Source organism: Schistocerca serialis, chromosome 3, assembly GCF_023864345.2.
Source record: "Schistocerca serialis cubense isolate TAMUIC-IGC-003099 chromosome 3, iqSchSeri2.2, whole genome shotgun sequence".
Classification (NCBI taxonomy): Eukaryota; Metazoa; Arthropoda; class Insecta; order Orthoptera; family Acrididae; genus Schistocerca; species Schistocerca serialis.
Window position 1 is genome coordinate 978,086,385 of NC_064640.1, and position 21,492 is coordinate 978,107,876.

The window sequence follows — 21,492 nt, forward strand, 5'->3', positions numbered from 1 at the left end:
ATAACCACAGTCGTTGAATCGATCCCTCCAGTGATGTTGGCTAATGTGTGGGCGGAAACTGAATATCGCCTAGATGTGCTACGTGCTACCAAGGGTGCTCATGTGGAAGTTTACTGATGTGTGAAAAAAACTTTCATAGTTTGTAAACAATTAGACACCAGTTTCATATTTGTATCTTACTTCTAGCCTGAGTTATCAATTTATGTAATCAGGGAAAGACTGTTCGGACACCCTGTATAATGTCTGTAAGAGTCAAATGTGTGACAATGGTAGACCTGTCTTTGGCTTGGTCAGTTTGATGTTAAATGGGAGCAGAAAACTTAATTTCCCAATTTGAAATTTACGATGTGTCATCAATGTGTAGGTTACAGTTTTATACTCTAAGGATTCTGAGCATCACTCAACTCTAAACAGTAAAACAATTAATCTATCTATATACCTAACAATGAAAAATACAGGATGAAATGTAACAATATTGTTACAATCTATATAACTATGTGGCCTGAAGGATAAAGCAAGTTTTTAAGCATAGAACAATTATTGTTAATGTTCCTATCTACTGCAGGACACATTCAGCATTCTGCGACTCGTCTTTGCTTATCCCATTATTTGTATTTAACCCAGGATTTTCCAGTACCATAGGTTATGATACAGGTCAGGTCAGAAAGATGGAAGTACTAGCCTCCATGTAAACTGATTGACTGCAGAGGCCAGTCACACTCTCATTGTCCCACAACATTTATGAAAGTGGAGCCACACAGTGAGCCTTTCATATGCCACAATCTATGTGATTAAAAGGAATTACATTTAACTTTGATCTTAACTATATTAAGCAATATACTATGATGCTCCTGCAAGACTCTGAGCAGGTATGGGTGCAGAACCAGGAGGTTTCAACGGAGGACTGGAGGGTAATCAACCAATGGGTTGTATCGGAGGTCAAATCCTTACGGGGGAAGTCTGTGAAGAATAACTGAGGGTTATGTGAGAACAGGGCCTAAAACTGTACTTAGCATTCTTGCAGATTTCTGTCAGGGTAATCAAAGAAATCGGAAGCAACCATGGCATTAAGTCGGTGGCTGCAAGTGCTGCAGTTAAACATGCAACCCAGTAAGGTGGAAATTGCCACCCTGTGTCATCATCTGGGAAGACAGGAAGAGGTGTCTCTCTGATCCAGGAACCCTATTTATATAAAGGAGGCATTTCAGGCCTCTAAGGAACTAAGGGTAGACTGATTTCTGCCACAAATCTAAAGAACTCCAGAACGTGAATTTAAGTTAAGAATGTAATTTCATTTATGCTGAAGACAGACTTTTGTTCCAGAGACTTATTAACCATCAGGATGAAGTAGCGGAAAGCACATACTTATTAACCATCAGGATGAAGTAGTGGAAAGCACATAATGTGAGGGAACTTGCACTAACCACAAATTACCCTTCTTATGAGGAAAGTACTCCTCCTCCCCGGGAAGTGAGAGGAGTGGCAGACAACTGTTCACAGATGTATGATTGCCTGATTGTGATGTCAGTGCCCACAACCTGGTGTGTGAAAGCACTGACATCAACAGTAGATATATTTACTCAAGACTAACCTAGAGATCCTGAGTAGAGGCAGGTAACCTATCTTGAACATAAGTAATGAATGGCATAACTTTTGGCTCTGTCTTAATGGATAGTAATGTCAAACAATGGCATCTGACATTGGAGCCATCTTTATCTGACCACATGTATATCAAGTTAAAAGGTTGAAATAGGTGCTGAACAGACTACGGCCCACAGGAATTGTAGGGAAACAGACTGAGGTTCATATAGGAAAGGTCTAAACACATCAAAGTGACATCTGCCATCATGACCTTACACTCAGAAAACTGTCCTACGTACATCGGTGGAACAATATCCTGGAATTGCAAAGGAAAACAGTAAGACTACTGCTTAACACTGCAAGAAGGAAAGGACAATGGACAAAATACGGTCCTCCCCAAATACAACCTTTCGAATAAGCAAGCGAAAATATCATCATAGAAAGCATACTGTGAGGAGGTGGAAGGACAGTTACATGCATGAGACTTCATAAAATCCTCACTAGAATAGCAAACAATCTAGGAGTCACTCTAAGGAAAGAGGATAGCCTGTGTATATAAGCACAGTGCACAAGATGCTGGATATGCTCCTTCGGTTTGACTTCCCTCAATGCACTCTGGAAGATAACACAGAAGAAGATTCAGTCCCCGAGATGATCTGGTTTACAGGAAAAAGGGGGAGAACTGTTAATTTGCCAGAGAAAGTGCTGAATTCAAAAAATCCAGTGAGCCTTGGGAACATTTCAACTGTTTAAACCCTCAGGATCTGGTGAAATCTTTCTGGCTGTACTGCAACAAGCAGGAGAGGGACTAATTAAATTCCAATGAAGACTGTTTAAAAGTCAGCGTAGCAGCAGAAGTCATTCATAATGCTTGGAGGACAATTATGGCAGTTTTCATTCTGAAGCCAGGGAGAACTGATCACATCAAAGCTACGGATAAGACACACTTGTCCACAAACATACTTTGACTATGAGAAAACAGGGATTTTAAGGATGTACTGGTGGAACATTTACACTAGCCAATTAATCATATTTGGAATCCTCCGATACACCTATTCTCATATATAAAAAAATTAGTGGCTGGAAAATGTGCTGGGTCCAACGAAGATATGACAGCCACAGATGGTTATTTTGCAGACCTTTGAGAATAATACTTCAGAGGGTGGTATCTGCTGACTTGAAAAACAAGGGAAAAACTGATCTAAATAGGGACTAATGTTGATACATAAATGCATCTAAGACTATGAAACAGTCATTCATTGGTGGGCACAAAACTTTTCCCCATGTATTCATAGTGGTGGAATAAAGAGTGAAAATAGTAAGTCAACATAACATGTGGCAGCATGTATAAACACAAAGTATAGATGAAGTTGTCCATTGCTAGAAAGAGAGAGAATACACTTTTTTAACTGATTACATGTAGTCTACACATCACACAAGAGCAGCGGTGTGTGCTGCGACTCAAATTATCAGCACCCAATACTACTCCAGTGGGAATGGCTCAGGTTTTTTTTTTAACGAGCAACTTCAAGGACGGAAGGAAGAAAGGAATGTCAGGGTTTAGACACTGAGCACAAGCTTGTAGTGATTCAAGGATGGGGAAGGAAATCAGCCATGCCCTTTCAAAGGAACCATCCTGAAATTTGTCTGGAGTGATTTAAGGAAATTACAGAAAACCTAAATCTGGATGACCAGACAGGGATTTGAACCATCGTCCTCTTGAATGCAAGTCCATTGTGTTAAAAACAACTTAAATAATGAAATTATTCATGATGCCTTTGGTAAAATATGAAGAGTAGTGTGACACATTATGTGTGTAAACCTAAATCTGGATGACCAGACAGGGATTTGAACCATCGTCCTCTTGAATGCAAGTCCATTGTGTTAAAAACAACTTAAATAATGAAATTATTCATGATGCCTTTGGTAAAATATGAAGAGTAGTGTGACACATTATGTGTGTCACGAAATCACACACAAACAAAATATAGACAGAAGTCAAAGGAAAGAGAAAGGCATGGCACCTTACAACACCACGTGAAGAGCATTAAATTTATTTTGTAGAAATTTCTTTCGACAATCCCCCGGAAAACACCTTAAATCAAGCATCCTTGGATTAAAAAAAAGAAAAACATCAGATAGTGTGAATACATTCTCAACCTTTCAGTAACAACTGATTTGATTACTTAGGCAACCAAAGCTGAAGAAAAATTTAATTTCACAAATTTAGATTGAGCTATGGATGTATACTCTCAATAGAGTACAAATATACAGGAACATCAATACTGGAAAGAAAGCTGGGGTTAAATGTTACATAGCTGAGAAGACTACTAGAGAAGGTGTACAAACTCTGACTGGACAAGGGTAAAGAAGGAAATTGGCCATGAGCTTTTGAAAATAATCATATGGGACTTCACCTTTGAAATGATTCTGAGAAAGTGCAGATGACGTACATTAGGGCGTCTGGCAAGGAATTTAAACCCAGTTACTCCTGAGATCAAACAAGCAAGAAAACTCTGTTACAGACATTACATTCTTTACCAACTGGATTCCACATTGTGCCACCAGAAATAGGCAGATGATTTGTTTACTTGCAGATCTACACAGCATTCAAACTGCAAAGCACTTTGGAACAATAGTGATCACTTATTAAGTACAAATTATTCTGAAAAATAATATTGAAGTTACTTGTTCACATCCATCTGTATATGATGGCATATCTAAGAAACTGCTGTAGGGATTTTGATCCGGTTTTGACTAATAGATAAACTTATTCACAAGGAAGGTTTTGATGTATAAACTAATTCGCATAAGTGTTGTGGTCTAGTGGTCAAGTGTGTGCCTGGAAACCAAAAGATTGTGGCATCAAATCCCAGGTGGATCCTATTTTTTTCCCACTCTTCCTTTTCATCTAGCATTCACCTCTCAAGTTGTGGATATATGCGTTTCGAAACACGATAACAATTTCAGATCACCAATTTCGGATTCCCTCAGATTAGTAATTACAATCTGCACTCTTAATTCACTGCAGATTCTTCGAACAAAGGGCAATGAGTTACTCAACTTTGAAGTATCATAATAAATAGGTTCACTAACGACACCATAACTACTTCACCATCAGGCTGTGACATGAGACTTAGAATTTGAAATAATCAAATATATTTAACCAATAATTTCCATTTCCATAATCTGAGAACAACTGCACAGTAAAAAAAACGTCCAAATCAAAATAAGTGGTGGTTTTTTTTTTACTCTACAAGTAAAATCTTTTATGAAAAAGAACTCCAGGAACTTTGCTTTGTTTACATACAGAACATTCTTTCAGCAAACCAGTAGATGACGAAACTTTCAGCTTTCTGAGTTCTTTGAATCAAACCTAGATGTGGACACAATTCTTTGTACAGCACGATGAAGAAGCCTAGCATAAAGAGTCCACAACAAATAACTGCAGCAATGAGTCTCATCTACGCATCACAGTGCGTACTACGCTTCGCAAGAGGAGTGCCGTAACATGAGTTACACATGTACGTCATGCATGTTTTTTCTTATTTTTGCTCTTATTTGCACCACCACAACCAGCCTACAATACATATTGAATCATTCACGCAGATATACACCCACAATTCGCATACAACAACATTGGTTGTAAAAGTATTACATCATGATATGCTACTATCATTGCCATAAGATATCACTCAAAACACTAATTCAATATGGAACACACAACATGCATGCCTCCAGACAACTTTCGTGCTGTGTGTTGTTTACATCACATACATTATATGAAAGTAGTAATATCCAGTTACTTAAAATATTCTCTGAAATTTATTGTTCACTCTACGCAGTGGCCCATAAACAAAATACGCAATGCCGCACAAGTTGTTTGGTCATAGATATTTAATGCTACTAGTGCAAAGCTGGGCCAGGTCTCGTAAATTGAAGTCCCCCCCCCCCCCTCCCTCTTCCAACCCATCATGCTTTTCCGTCTGTGTGTGAAGGCTATCCTCAGGAACTACTGTAGAGATTTTTATACAGTTTTCACTAATAGATGACTGATTCATGAGGAAGGTTTGTGCATATAATTTATTACCCCAATGCCACACAATTCACCTGGCCATAGATACTTAGCATTACTCATCCGAAGCTGGGTTACGTATATTTTCTCACCGACTCTTTCTAGGACCTCTTCATTCCTTACTCGATAAATGAATGTGATTTACAACATTCTGCTGTATAACACCACATTTTAAAGGCTTCTTACTGTACAATTTATGACTTCTTCAGTGACCCCATTTCACCCCCATGTTAAATCGTTTTTCAAGAATCTACTTTGTGGGCACAGCGTTTATAGTTTTGGATGCTAGCAGAAGTTTCTTTTTATAGAAAGTTGTTTTAGCTTGTGCAATCCTTCCTACTATGTCTTTCAAGAATCTTCATCTACTTCACTTTTGAGACAGCCAAAATCATTCACTTATTCAAGAGTATCAGTAGCAGTTTCAACATTCATCCATCCAACAGACCCACCTGTTGTGCATCACATGACCTTGGTTTGTCAAAATGGGACAGATCAGAAGAAGGCGCAATGTGTCGTCTGGTATGCTGCATCCAAAGTTATGACAATGGTACTGCAGAATCATCAACACCAGTATGGGGGGACACCACTGGCAAACCCAACAGGGTGTATATGTGGACAAGAAAAAAAATTCCTGGATATTTCCCAAATCTCCCAGTTAAAAATACATTTTCTCCTGGGTGAAAATACACTTTTTCCGTGTTAAGTAACAGTATACTTTCCGTCTGAACTGTTATACTTATCATCCCTTTGAAAGGATATGGTTTTATACAGCAGTGTAGAATTTCTCGGCACTTTAGAAAACGAAACTCAGGGGAAAAAACACGTCTTGGAAAGATCTTTGATGCGCAGCAATATGTACGCTGCACATTTTCGTATTACGAAAGTATAAATTCGAATTCCACCAACAGGAAAAGATAATGGTTTAAGTTATATACATAGTGTTGCTACAAGAAAAGAAAAGCTTTCGCACATGATATTTGTCTCTAAGATTAAAAGCTACAAGAGAAACTAAATTTTTACATATGATGTTGATCTGTTTAGCACATGTTACACTTTAAGATACATCACACAAATAAGCCAGTAAAATTTTTAATACAGACATAAATCTCTTATCTTCTGGGCTCGAAATTATTCTAAATGGCTCGTCATCAAAGAGTTGACTTTTAAAAAGGAGCAAATGCTCTGTGATTTAAGAAATTCATCATACATTCTTGCACATAGTTCATCTTGCATAAAAGGAAATTTATTTTGAAAATAATGCTTTTCGAACCACAATTCGCAATATTTTCCCTCGACCTGTTAGGAATAGATTCATTTCAGCAGTTTCCAGAGAGCGCCAGATAAGAGGTGTCACCGTGCTTGCACAACTACGGTGATGTAGGAAGCCCAATGTTCGTGCATATAAAACATTAAAAAGATCTTTCTTACATTATGTCATAAAAGAAACAAGACATCAGAGGATACTCCAAGAATGTCGGAAGTTCGTGAACCACACTAAAATGCATAGTTTGCCTTAAAACACACATTCTTATCTCCAGATTTCCAATGATGTAGGCCTCGATCTGATATTAAGCTTTTCGATGTGGTTTTCAGGATGTAAATTTTCTTGGAGTGCCAGTACTGTATTATCTCATGTTTGGTTCTTTATTATGGAATAATAGAAGATGAAAACATGCACTTGAAATGCAGCGAACAGTTGAAACTAGCCAATAGTGTGGAATTAAAAACTTTGTTTCAAATAAATTTACTGCCTCAGCAGGAAAGCTTAATAAAAGCCAAATTTCTTTAGCAAACCGACAAAACTAACTTTGTTGTTCTGCAAGGTGATTAATGCTCGACTGCCAGAAAGGTGGAAATAAAATAAAATCTGATACTAGTAACATATTTTAGCCTTCTGTAATTATGTGAATGTATTTTAATTCACTTGATAGCTCCCAGCCATAGAAATCTGCCTTGTTTTTATTAGATGTGAGAGCAATGAACGAAGCGGAAACAGAAAAATCACTAAATGTCAACATGGGTCACGTGGAGACTAACCCCCCACTATAACTCAGACTGCTCTGTGCATCAGAACGTCAAAAATTAAAAAAATAAAATAAAAATAAAAAAAATTAAAAAAAAAGACTTTTCAAAATAAGTTCATTTTGTAGTGGACATCTTTCTTAATAGTCTGATACATAAAACAATAATCATTGAGGAAATGTAAGACATGTTATTTGGTCTTAAGTGTGCCGAAGTGCAGTGCTGCGCCTCTTCAAACAACATCCTTACACCGCACGTCACTGTATTTCGTTCTGTGGAACTCAAACGTGTATATTTTGTAATGGATGCCATAAAACTATTTCAGGACAGTGGAAATCAAAATGTCTTGTAGTGCCTCTCCTGCTCCCAGTTGGCCTGTTTGACATCCTGCCCCTCTTTTTCTTTTTTATAAAGAAGAACAATCGCAATTAATCCTGGATGGGACTATTTGTAACCAGCAGAACAAGAACTCTGCAGAAAATCTGGACTCTTTATTGCCTATTAGACATTAACTTGCTTTTCTGTATGACATAAAATTAAATATAGGATACCTAAAACCAGTAAAGACAAGAGACAGGCAAGACAGTACACATTTCTTCAATTCTTAGGTCCTAGCGATTTTTCTCTCTAATCTTGCTACAGCTTTCCTTTCTGTGAAAGAACTATTACCTTATCAAAGTTTGTCAAACATTTTGCTACACAAAAAATCGAAATGTCGTCGTCTAATACTGAAAAAGCTGTTACTACAAATAGTACCCAAGACTGGTGTGGTTTCTTGATCTGATTACGTCTATTTTGTCACTGTGTGCTGGATAAAACAAAATAGGTCTTTCTAATATTGCAGCAATTTTAACACACACCAAATAAGCTAGACTGTTTTGGCAATAATGATCATTTTTATAGTGCGACAATATTCGTAAAGTACCAATACGAAATACCTATTTGGTCTACTACAGTCAAAAAGCTTCATGTTAGGAAATAGTTTCTTATGCACTAGACCAAAAAGTAGAACGAAATTTTTGTATGAATTTGGAATCATCATATTCTTCCGTAATTTGTCTGATGTCCCCGTTTCTTTTCCTTCCTCGTTCTAATAAATAATCTTATCAGTAGTTCTATAACTATTCCTACCACTGTCAAAATTCATTCTCCGGTTAACTTTACTAACCCTGCCACAATCACCGGTTTAATTATCCAGCGATTATTCTCCGGTCAGGCATTATTACGTGTTTGTACAATGCGTTTTTCACGGAACTCCCAGAATGGAACTTAAGCAGCTGCTAGCTGGAGACTACAACTGGCCCTGTCTAGTGTAGCGATCTGGCCAAAAATTTTCTGTCAGAATTTCACTTTCTTGGATACACCAAGAAGATTATATATATAATCTTTCTTACCTGTTATTCCTGTTAATCGTTTATAGCCACTCTGGTAGTCTGAATCTACGGATTTCGCTAGTAATTATAACAACGCTAAACATTTGCAAACCAAATCAGCCACATAAACAAGCAGCAGTTGGCATTCACTGGTTCCGCTTTATTCCGCTCAGCTCGTATAGGCCCATCCCGTTTTCTCTGCAGGAAAGTTCATCACTAAATGCGACGAGGATTCCCCTGGCAGAGACATCATGTACACTATGCACGCATTCAAAAATCAACTTTTAATTCATTCAGAAATCAACTTAGAACATGTTCAAAAATGTCCAAAAACCAGCAGAGGTGCGTTTCAAAATCAGATGAATAATCGATAGAGCGATGTGCGCTGGATGCTAGGTGCTTTGTGAAACCAGGTTTTTTTCCTCAAGAATATGAATTTGCCACCTCCCCCGAAATTTCCGCCCAGTTCAGATACCCCGGTTTGTCCCTCCCAGATCCGGGCCTGCAGTGCACGCGTGAATCTAGCAGCTTGGGCGCGCCAGTAAAATTTTTCCTGGTTCCCCATGTGGCTGGTTGCTGCTACTGGTACTTACACAGCCAACAGCCACATTTCTGTAGCCAGCAGTGGGAGAAGATATTACTCATATGCGACTCAACTGCGCGTGTGCATGAGCGCTCTCGTAACTGCTTAAATGAATCTAATGTAAACAGTTGTGACTTCACGCTCATCGGAGGCAATTTGTTGTCTTCCTAAACCCTTTGACACATTTTGCTGTTGGCATACGCTTGTAAGTGCACTGTGTTCTTTTATATGGCACATTTCCTTTGATTTTTCATCAGGTTTCTTTTTTTTGGGTGGGGTGGGGGGTTGTTGGATACAAGTTATTTGTCGCCTTCAGAGTAGTACTAATCAATATGTACACCAATGCACTTTATTTCTTTGACAGGGTGTATAACCGGACAAGAAGAAAAAATTCCCGGATTTCCCAGTTAAAATTATTCCATTTTCTCCCGAGTGAAAATACACTTTTTCCGTGTTAAGTGACAGTATACTTTTCCTCGGAACTGTAAAACTTATCAACCCTTTGAATGGTTATGGTTTTATACGCCGGCGTAGAACTTCTGGACCTTTAGAAAAAGCAAACTAGGTAAAAAAATTAAAATGCAAAGAACTTTAATGTGCAGCAACATGTACGCTGCATATTTTCGTATTACAAAAGAGTAAATTTAAATTTCACCAAATGCCGCATGTTACTTTCCAAAGCACTGAAATCAAAGATTGCAATACGCTTTTGTAGCCAGTCATAGCTCATCACGTGATCTCACCAGCCGATGACAGCAGATCATCTAGCGAAGGATACGTGATGCAGTCAGCCAATAGCAATATCACTGTTAAGTAGCGCGTATACACAAATAGGAAAAGTTAATGGTTTAAATTAACATACACAGCGTTACTAGAAGAAAAGCAAAGCTTTCATATACAATATTGGCCTCAAAGATTAATAAGCTGCAAGAGAAGCTAAGCTTTCACATATAATGTTGATATTTTTTGTGCGTGTTACACTTTAAGGTGGTTGTTGTTGTTGTTGTTGTTGTTGTTGTGGTCTTCATTCCTGAGACTGGTTTGATGCAGCTCTCCATGCTACCCTATCCTGTGCAAGTTTCTTCATCTCCCACTTTAAGGTACATCACACAAATGTGTCAGTAAAATTTTTAATAAAGACATAAATGTCTTGAGCTTCTGAGCTCAAAATTTTTCTAAAAGTACGTCCTCAAAGACATGATTTTTAAATGAGAATCAAACGCTCTGTGATTTAAGAAATTCATCGTACATTCTCGCACATAATTCATCTTGCATAAAAGTAAATTTACTTTGAAAGTAACGCTTTTAAAACGACCATTCGCAATATTTTCCCGTGACCTTTTAGAAATAGTTTCGTTTCAGTAGTTGCCAGAGAGCGCCAGAAACTGGCGTCACCGCACTTGCGCAGCTACGATGACGCAGGTAACCCGTAAGTTCGTAGGTGTAAAACATTAAAAGATCTTACACTATGTCATAAAAGAAACAAGACATCAGAGGATACTCCAAGAACATCGGAATTTCGTTAACCATACTAAAATGCGTAATTCGGCTTTAAGTGCACATTCGTATGTAAATTTTCTTGAGTACCAGTACCGTATTATCTCATGTTTGGTTCTTTATTATGGCATAATGCCATACGTGCTAGAAGATGAAAACATGCACTTTTGAAATGCAGCGAACAGTTGAAACTAGCCCATAGTATGGAATTAAACACTTCGTTTCAAATAAATTGACTGCCCCAGCGGAAAAGATTAATAAAAGCCAAATTTCTTTAGCAAACCGACAAATATAACTCCATTGTTCTGCAAGGCGATTAATGCTTGACTGTCAGAAAGGTGGAGATAAAACCTGAAACTAATAACATATTTTAGCCTTCTGTAATTATGCAAACGTATTTTAATTCATTTGATAGCTCACGGTCATAGGTATCCCGCCCGCAACTGCTCGAATGAATCTAAAGTAAACAGTTGTGACGTCACGCTCATCGGAGGCAATTTGTTGTTAGGAAGCATTGCATAGTCTTCCCAAAGCCTTGACACACTTTGCAGTTGGCAAACGCTTGTATGAGCACTGTTTTATTGTTGTATATGGTGTATTTCCTTTGCGACTTAGGTTTTATGTTCTTTCTTTTTTTTTTCTTCTCTCATTCATGTTTTGTTGCTGCAGCATTATTCTGCAGAAGAGGGATACAGTAATATCCTTTGTTAGAGTATTGGTTCTTACCTGTCAAAATAAAAAAAAATTAATAACTAAAACAATTAAAAATTCCCGGAATTCCGAAAAATTCCTGGGTTTATGCCGGTTTTCTTCCAGATAAAAAAATTCAAGGGTTTTCCCCGGATCTCCCGGGTCGTATACACCCTGTTTGAGTACTTTTTTCAAATGGGAAAAATCGATGCACCGACCTTTTAGCATTTGCTATGTGTATCTGTCATATTTTGGCCTTAAGCTGTGTCTACCTTCCACATCAAATCACTATCTAGCAAATATTAACATTCACCATTAGGAATTTACACTTGTGTCCCTCCAAACCTATTTCCTAGCTAAACAAAGTATGAATAGTGATCATAGTTTACAGACCACCTCCTTGCCTATCTTTACAGAGAAAAAAGTGAACTACACTGAATTCTTTATGTTCCCATCAGAAAAATAAGAGAAATCACAACATAAAAAATACACAAGTATTGTTGACATAGTTTTGAATATAAAAAGGCTTTTTACTTTTAAGTGATGCTATCACAAATACTCTTGTCAACAGTACAATGCTACATACATTGTTCCCAGTGTTCAAATGTTTCTGTATTAAGTATTAGACGTAACACACACACACACACACACACACACACACACACACACACACAGACAGAGAGAGAGAGAGAGAGGGGGGGGGGGGGGTGTTACCTTCGTGCCACTGGCTGAAGGCACATTACCAACACAAAGCACAAGGCTTCCTGCATCATTGCCTACTGCATCAAAGCTCAAATAAAGTTGGAATTTCCTTCAAACCTGAAACATACGCAAGGAACAGAAAGTTGTAACTCACAAGTCCAAGTAAAATTTTTGTCACCATTATATACAAAAAGTAAAGGAAAACTAGACAAATACAAATTCTCAGTTTTATATACAAATATGCTTGTTTCCACAATCATGAAATTTACAGTTTCTTGAAATTGGTGGGTGTATATGCTTTCACCCAACAAATTTTGCACACATACGTGAATTACATTTTCCAAATATGTGTTTACTTTCCAGTTTCTGGAAATATCAGATAAGAGTAACTTCCTAACCGCTAACACAGATTTTAGCATCAATGTGTGCTTTTCAAAACAGTCTGTCATTTCTATAATTTACAGTTATCTAGTAATCCATGAACTACTTTTTTATTCAGTATTGTAAGACATAGTGAAGTGAAATGTGTTAGAGTGGATTGAACTGTCAGCAGACATTTTACATCTCACATACGTGGTTTTAGACAAAAGCCTTTTGCTGCAGATTTTCCTCAAATACTGTTTTTGAATAAAGTAATTGAAAATTCTGTTTCACATACATCTTCAATTACAATATTCGCTACCTTTCAGCCAGACAGCCCACCATGCCCCACTCATTTCTCCTCTGTCTTCATCCACAAGAAGATGAACACGAAATGATACACAGTGGTTACACACTGCATTCTCACTCAGAATGAACAAGGCTTATACCTTCAGTCAGTCATCAAAATTTTCCATGTTTAGTTACATCACTTTATACACAAAATAGGACAGTTTGATTGGCCAACTCGTTCAATCGTGCTCCTCAAGCTGATGTAATGTTATCACAAAGTCTAGACATTAAGTTACAATGCTGAACATTCTTCCCTCCACATGTCACAATCTTCCACTCACATCTCTCAATATTCAAAATTCACATTTGCATTCCAGTTGTCTTAACAGCACCATAACAAAAATAAACATGGCTTGATTTCCCTGTGTATAGTTTGATCTGTGAAACAGATTTTTTGTGGAAACATCTGGATAAAATCATTACAAGTGTTTAGTATTTATATGCAATTTTAATCATCAATCTCTTTAACACAATGGTTACACAGAGATGGTTGGCTGGTTTAAAAAATGGGGGGAAGGGACCTAACTGCGAGGTCATTGGTCCCTTGTTCCCAGTAAAATAATTACACAAGGGAAACAAGAAAAGAAAGGAGACATACAGCAGAATAACAGGAGAAAGGAAGAACCAGAAGAACGACAGGACAACCAACACTACTATGGACAAAACAGGAAAAGAAAACCACAGAGTCGCAAGAAGCAGGTAGAAGGGGTAAAAAGAAGAGAGCAGATGACTGTGGTTGGCTGACCATGAGAATAAAAATGAAAAGCCAGTCACTCTGCGTCACATTAACACATCCATCCTAGAAGCATTAGAGTGGAGAACACAAAGCGGCAGAGGACATGTGCAAAAACTTATATAGAATGATAAAACCCACCGCCACATGTAAAACATAAAACTAAATTAGTCGATGAGGCGATGTCAGCTAAAATTTATGGCAACGAGTCCGGTACCTGAAAAGTCTGTCACAGGGCAGCCATAGAAGGACAACTCACCAAGATATGGGCCACTTTCAGCCGGGCGCCGCACCGACACTGAAGTGGATCATCACGGTGCAGGAGGTAGTCGTGTGTCACCCAAGCATGGCAATGCGGAGCCAGCAGAGTCCCTGCAAGAGGCCCGCATGGAGGACTGCCACTCATTCGTAGTCTCCTTAATGGCAAGCAGTTTGCTGTGCGTGCTGAGGTCATGCCATTTCGTCTCCCAAAGCCGCAAAACCTTGCGGCATAGTACTGAACGCAGGTCATTTGCAGAGCAGCCGATCTAAATAAATGGTTTCCACGTAGCCTGTTTGGCCAGCCTGTCGGCAAGTTTGTTGCCTGGGATTCTGACGTGACTGGGGGGTCCAGACAAACACCACTGAACGACTGGACAGTTCCAGGACATAGATGGAAGGGTGACGAGGGTAGCACTTGTAGGCTGTTCAAGGAGTCAGCACACAGAAGAAACGACTTCCCAGGGCATGAACGGATGTGTTCAAGAGCACGAGATACAGCTACCAGCTCTGCAGTGAAAACACTGCTGCCATCGCGCAAGGAATGCCGTTCAATAGGTCCTCCATGGACATACGCGAAGCCGACGTGAGCATCAGCGATCGAGCCGTCAGTGTAAACCACTTCATGGCCTCGGTACATGTCAATAATAGAGAGGAAGTGGCAGCAGAGAGCTGCGGGGTTAACTCAGTCGCAACCTAGGTGTACACCATGGAGGTGTACGTGAATAGACCTCAAGTATAGGTGGTAAAGGCAAGGACTCCAGTTTGGAAAGAAGGTATCGGACACGAACTGCAATTGGAAGCCCTGACCTGTGCTGCCGATGCAGGAGATGAACCTGCCACGGGTGGGAAAAGGCGACGGTGATTTGGATGCCCAGGAAAACTACGAATGTGTGCAGAGTAACTGGCCAGCTGTTGTGCACGACTTACTTGCAATGGAGGGACTCCGGCCTCCACAAGAATGCTGGTCACCAGACTCGTCCTAAAAGCTTCTGTCACTAGGCAAATGCCAGTAGCGCACTGGGTCGAGTAAATGCAACGCTGAGGGTGCCACCGAACCACAAACCAGACTCCCATAGTCGAGGTGGGATTAACAAGGGCTCTATAGAGCTGCACTAGCGTAGAGTGATCTGCACCCCAGTTGGTGTTGCTCAGACAGCGGAAGGCATTGAGGTGTTGCCAGCACTTCTGCTAAAGCTGACGAACGTGAGAAAGCCAAGTCAATTGGGCGTTGAAAACCAGTCCTAAGAATCGATATGTCTCCACTACAGTGAGTGGATCGTCATTAAGATAAAGTTCTGGTTCCAGATGAATGGTACGACACCGACAGAAGTGCGTAACACACTACTTTGCGGTCGAAAACTGGAAACTGTGGGCTAGAGCCCATGACTGTGCCCTGTCAATGGCTCCCTGTAAGTGCCCCTCAGCACCACCAGTACTGGTGGGGCAGTGCGAAATGCAGAATTCGTCTGCATACAGAGAAGGTGAGATGGACGGCCCTGTAGCTGCTGCTAGACCATTAATGGCCACTAAAAATAGACACACACTCAATACAGAGCCCTGCAGGACCCTATTGTCTTGGATATGGAGGGAATTATGGGAGGCACCAACTTGGACAGGGAAAGTACGAAGCGACAGGAAATTTTGGATAAAAATCGGGAGCAGGCCTCGGAGACCCCACTCGTATAATGTGGCAAGGATATGATGTCACCAGGTGGTGTCATACGCTTTTCGTAAATAAAAAAAGACAGTAACTGGATGCTGGCATCTGGAAAACGCTGTTCGGATGGCAGACTCGAGGGACACAAGACTATCAGTGGTAAAGCGACCCTGGTGGAAGCCGCCATGACATGGAGCCAGCAAGCTACGTGACTCCAGGACCCAATCCAACCGCCGACACACCATACGTTCCAGCAGCTTTCAAAAAAACGTTGGTGAGGCTGATGGGAAGATAGCTATCCACACCAAGCAGATTTTTACCAGATTTGAACACCAGAATGATGGTGCTCTCCCGCCATTGTGATGGAAAGATGCCATTGCGCCAGATCCAGCTGAAGGTGACGAGGAAATGTGGCTTGTAGTCAGATGAGAGGTGTTTAATCATATGACTGTGGATCTGATCCGGTCCAGGAGCTGTGTCAGGGCAATGAGCAAGGGCACTGAGGAGCTCCCACTTTGTAAATGGAGTGCTATAGGATTCACTGTGGCATGCAGTGAATGAGAAGACTTTCCCTTCCAGCTGCCATTTGAGAGTGCGAAAGGCTGGGGGTTAATTCACCGATGCAGAGGCTCAAACATCGTGCTCGGCAATTGCGTTTGCATCGGTACGTAACACGTCACTTATGTTAACACCAGAAACACCTGTTGGGGTCTGGTACCCAAGAACACGTTTGATCTTTGCCCAGACTTGGGAAGGTGACGTATGGCACCCAATGGTCGAGACATATTTCTCCAAACATTTCTGCTTCCACCAACTGATAAGTTGGCAAACGTGAGCACAGAGACGTTTAAAGGCTATGACGTGCTCCAGGGAAGGGTGCCACTTATGCCGCTGTAGAGCTCGCCGATGCTCCTTAGTTGCTTCAGCGATTTCCGGCAACCACCAAGGGACTGCCTTTCGAAGGGGGCACACTACAGAGCTAGGGGTCGTGTTTTCTGCCGCAGAAACAATTGTTGTAGTCACTTGCTCAACCGTCACATCGATGTTCCCGTGTGGGGGAGATTCAATGGTGACAGCAGAGGTGAAAGTTTCCCAGACTACCTTGTTTAAAAAGCCCATCTGGGCCGGCATCCATGGGCTTGACGCCGGGGCAGTGATATGTAGATGGGGAAGTGGTCACTACCACACAGGTCATCATGTGCCCTACAATGGATAGATACGAGAAGTCCTGGGCAGCAAATTGATAAATCAATGGCTGAGTAACTACCATGAGCCACACTGAAATGTGTGGTGGCCCCAGTATTTAGAGGCAGAGGTCGAATTGAGACAATGAAGTTTTGACATCTCTGCCTCGGCCAGTAAGCACGGTGCCACCCCACAAGAGGTTATGGGTGTTAAAATCTCCTAAAAGTAGGAAAGGTTTAAGGAGTTGATCAATCAGTGCAGTTAATACATTCAGGGAAACTACCATCTGGAGGAAGACATACATTGCAGACTGCTATATCTTGTGTCGTCCTTATTCTGAGAGTCACATCTTCAAGAGGGGTTTGAAGGGGCACAGTTTCACTACAGACTGAGTTTAGGACATAAATACAAACTCCACCTGACACTCGATTATAGTCATTACAGTTCCTGTAGTATCCCTTATAACCGCAGAGGGAAAGGGTGTGCATTGCTGGGAACCATGTTTCCTGGAGGGCAATGCAGAAAGCAGATGTACAGCTTAACAGTTGCCATAGCTCAGCCAGGCGGTGGAAAAAACCGCCACAATTCCACTGGAGGATGAAGTCATTGTGAGACTGGGAAGGCACGGAACATTCAATGACGCAGTTTACACCTCAGGGTCACATGCTGCCACAGACGTTTTGCCTGAGCAGTCTATATCGAATGTGTCTGAGGGTCTGGTGAGATCTAGGTCCTGCAGCGGACGCCAGAATCTCCACCTAATACACAGACGCAGAGCTTGTAGATAGCGGTGGTGTGGGTGCCGCTGCAATTCCCTTGGTCTTAGGGATCTTATTTTTTATATTCTTTCACTGCTCCTTGGGTTTCCCTGGCTGGGAGGACTTCACTGATTCAGTCTCCGGGACTGAGGATGAACGTGAAGCCCTACGACCAGCTGCTTTTGGGCTCTTCAGTCACTGGCAGGTGTCATATTTCCCACTAGCAGAAACCTGGGAAGGGAGTGACCCAAGAGACCCCTTCCCAGCAAGAGGAGCCGAAGAAATCTTATGCTTCTCTGGTTCAGAAGTGGGGACTGATATCCATGACGGTTGGGGATGGGGGGGGGGGGGGGAGGGGTTGCTCCCGAAGTAGGTGATGCGAGAGCAATACGGAGGGAAGTGCCCCCCACAATCAAGGGGGCAGGTGTAGTCTCGGTACTGAGAGGCGATACGAATGCGAAGAACAGATGGGGCGACAACTGTTCTCGTAGCGGTGGCATAAGAAGTGGTCATAGCCACAGGATGTAGGTGCTCAAATTTCCTCTTAGCCTCAGTGTAGGTCAGTCGTCAAGGGTCTTATATTCCACGAGTTTCCTCTCTTTCTGTAAAATCCTGCAGTCTGGCAAGCAAGGTGAAGGATGCTCTCCGCAGTTGACACAAATGAGAGGCAGGGCACATTGAGTATTGGGGTGTGATGGACGTCCACAGTCTCGGCATGTGACACAGGAAGTACAGCGGGACGACATATGGCCAAACTTCCAGCACTGCATCGAGGGAGGGATACATGGCTTGACGTCACAGCGGTAGACCATCGCCTTGACCTTCTCGGGCAATGTGTCACCCTCGAAGGCACCGGTGGCAACCTGATTATCCCTCGGACCCCGATGGATGCACTGGACGAAATGAACAACTCGCCACTCTAAATTGGCATGCAGCTTGTCATCAGATTGCAAAAGAAGGTCCCTATGGAATATAATACCCTGGACCATATTTAAGCTCTTATGGGGCGTGATGATAACAAACATCCCCCAACTTGTCACATGCGAGTAATGCCTGTGACTGGGCAGAGGATGCTGTTATGATCAAGACTAACCCAGATCTCATTTTGGACAAGTCCACCACCTCACCAAACTTGTCCTCTAAATGCTCGACAAAAAACTGAGGCTTCATGGACATGGAAGATTCCCCATCAACTCTCGTACATAATACGTACTGGGGCGAATATGCTTCACTGCCATCCTTAGCCTGGCCTTCCTCCCATGGTGTGGCCAGGGAGGGGAACAATTTGGGGTCGTACTTCTGTGTGCTGAATTGAGCTCGTGAATGCTTAGAGACTGCTGGTGGTTCACCACCAGCAAGAGATGACGGACTACTCTTCATTGCTTGTCATCCGCCCTGATGCCACCCACTCCAACCAGGAGTCCTCCCCATGGGTGCCACCCAGCCTCAGCAAGGGCCACCTGGCAGAATGGCCATTGCCGGGAGTCCCTATGCCCCAGGGAGATGGGCATCTATTCCATGGCATTTGTGGGGAGTTAATGGCGCAGGCATCAGCAGGGGGATTCCTGTGTTGTCGGGGCTACAACCAACTGGGTACATGGTGGCCCCACCACAATGGACTGGGTACCATGCTGGATATGAGGTGTTAAGAAGTCCGTGGTCATCGTCGGCACAGAAAGCACTGTATAGTGCATAGTGGAAAATGCACCCAGGAAGGTGTTCTCACCCAAGAGATGGAGAATGAGTGGGACTGCAATGCGACAATGAGAAAGTGGGCTAAAGATCTCAATGCACGATGGACACAATGCACCATGTGATGCGCCCTTTGCGGGGACCATCACGTAAAGGCTGAAACGTGAGAGACACCTCTTATTCACCTCTTATGACAGACAGACAGATAAATCACAGCCTGTCACTGGTATGCCCAATGGGCGAGCTAGGTAATAATTTTGCACCATTTTTTCATTTCCTTTTCGATGCTGCCACAGCTCTTGCATTCATGTGGCATTGGACTTTTTGGATTAATCTCCACGTCAGCTTTCCTCTGACTTGGGTTTTCTGTAATTCCAGGCATATGTACGAGTCATACAAAATTACATCTTTCATTATATTGGAATTTTCAATTTAATAATAATTTTCACTTATATTCTGGCAAATATTTTTATCGTTTCACTTTAGTTCCTAGTAATGCTCTGCAACCTCTTCACAATAACACCCAAATCTAGGAACAATGTCCTTGTCGATAGCATTTCCACAAAATGGCTAAGCAGGGATGGATAGAGGAAAAATGTAAGGATGTCGAGGCTTATCTCACTAGGGGTAAGATAGATAAAGCCTACAGGAAAATTAAAGAGACCTTCAGAGAAAAGAGAACCACTTGTATGAATATCAAAAGCTCAGATGGAAACCCAGTTCTAAGCAAAGAAGCGAAAGCAGAAAGGTGGAAGGAGTATATAGAGGGTCTATACAAGGGCAATGTACTTGAGGACAATATTATGGAAATGGAAGAGGATGTAGATCAAGATGAAATGGGAGATATGATACTGCGTGAAGAGTTTGACAGAGCACTGAAAGACCCGAGTCGAAACAAGGCCCCGGGAGTAGACAACATTCCATTAGAACTACCGACAGCCTTGGGAGAGCCAGTCCTGACGAAACTCTACCATCTGGTGAGCAAGATGAATGAAACAGGCGAAATACGCTCAGACTTCAAGAAGAATATAATAATTCCAATCCCAAAGAAACCAGGTGTTGACAAATGTGAAAATTACCGAACTATCAGTTTAATAAGCCACGGCTGCAAAATACTAACGCAGATTCTTTACAGACGAATGGAAAAACTAGTAGAAGCCGACCTCGGGGAAGATCAGTTTGGATTCCGTAGAAATGTTGGAACACGTGAGGCAATACTGACCCTACAACTTATCTTAGGAGCTAGATTAAGGAAAGGCAAACCTACATTTCTAGCATTTGTAGACTTAGAGAAAGCTTTTGACAATGTTGAGTGGAATACGCTCTTTCAAATTCTGAAGGGGCAGGGGTAAAATACAGGGAGCGAAAGGCTATTTACAATTTGTACAGAAACCAGATGGCAGTTATAAGAGTCGAGGGACATGAAAGGGAAGCAGTGGTTGGGAAGGGAGTGAGACAAGGTTGTAGCCTCTCCCCGATGTTATTCAATCTGTATATTGAGCAAGCAGTGAAGGAAACAAAAGAAAAATTTGGAGAAGGTATTAAAATCCATGGAGAAGAAATAAAAACTTTGAGGTTCGCCGATGACATTGTAATTCTGTCAGAGACAGCAAAGGACTTGGAAGAGCAGTTGAACGGAATGGATAGTGTCTTGAAAGGAGGGTATAAGATGAACATCAACAAAAGCAAAACGAGGATAATGGAATTTAGCCAAAGTAAGTCGGGTGATGCTGAGGAAATTAGATTAGAAAATGAGACACTTAAAGTAGTAAAGGAGTTTTGCTATTTGGAGAGCAAAATAACTGATGATGGTCGAAGTAGAGAGGATATAAAATGTAGACTGGCAATGGCAAGGAAAGCGTTTCTGAAGAAGAAAAATTTGTTAACATCAAGTATAGATTTAAGTGTCAGGAAGTCATTTCTGAAAGTATTTTTATGGAGTGTAGCCATGTATGGAAGTGAAACATGGACA

General features: G+C 41.3%; 1 protein-coding gene across 4 annotated transcripts in view; it reads right to left on the minus strand.

Annotated features, from left to right (window-relative positions):
* The window catches only part of LOC126471417 (metal-response element-binding transcription factor 2), a 114,885-nt gene that overhangs the window by 74,321 nt on the left and 19,072 nt on the right, over positions 1–21,492 (minus strand). Inside the window, exon 2 of one of the 4 annotated variants that reach the window (XM_050099556.1) lies at positions 14,227–14,339. The exons of 2 other annotated variants lie outside the window; for them this stretch is intronic. The gene's annotated coding sequence lies outside the window, so the exon portion shown is untranslated. Of the gene's footprint in view, positions 1–12,535; positions 12,567–14,226; positions 14,340–21,492 lie in introns of those variants that run through there. One more of the 4 variants, XM_050099555.1, reaches the window with a different exon arrangement.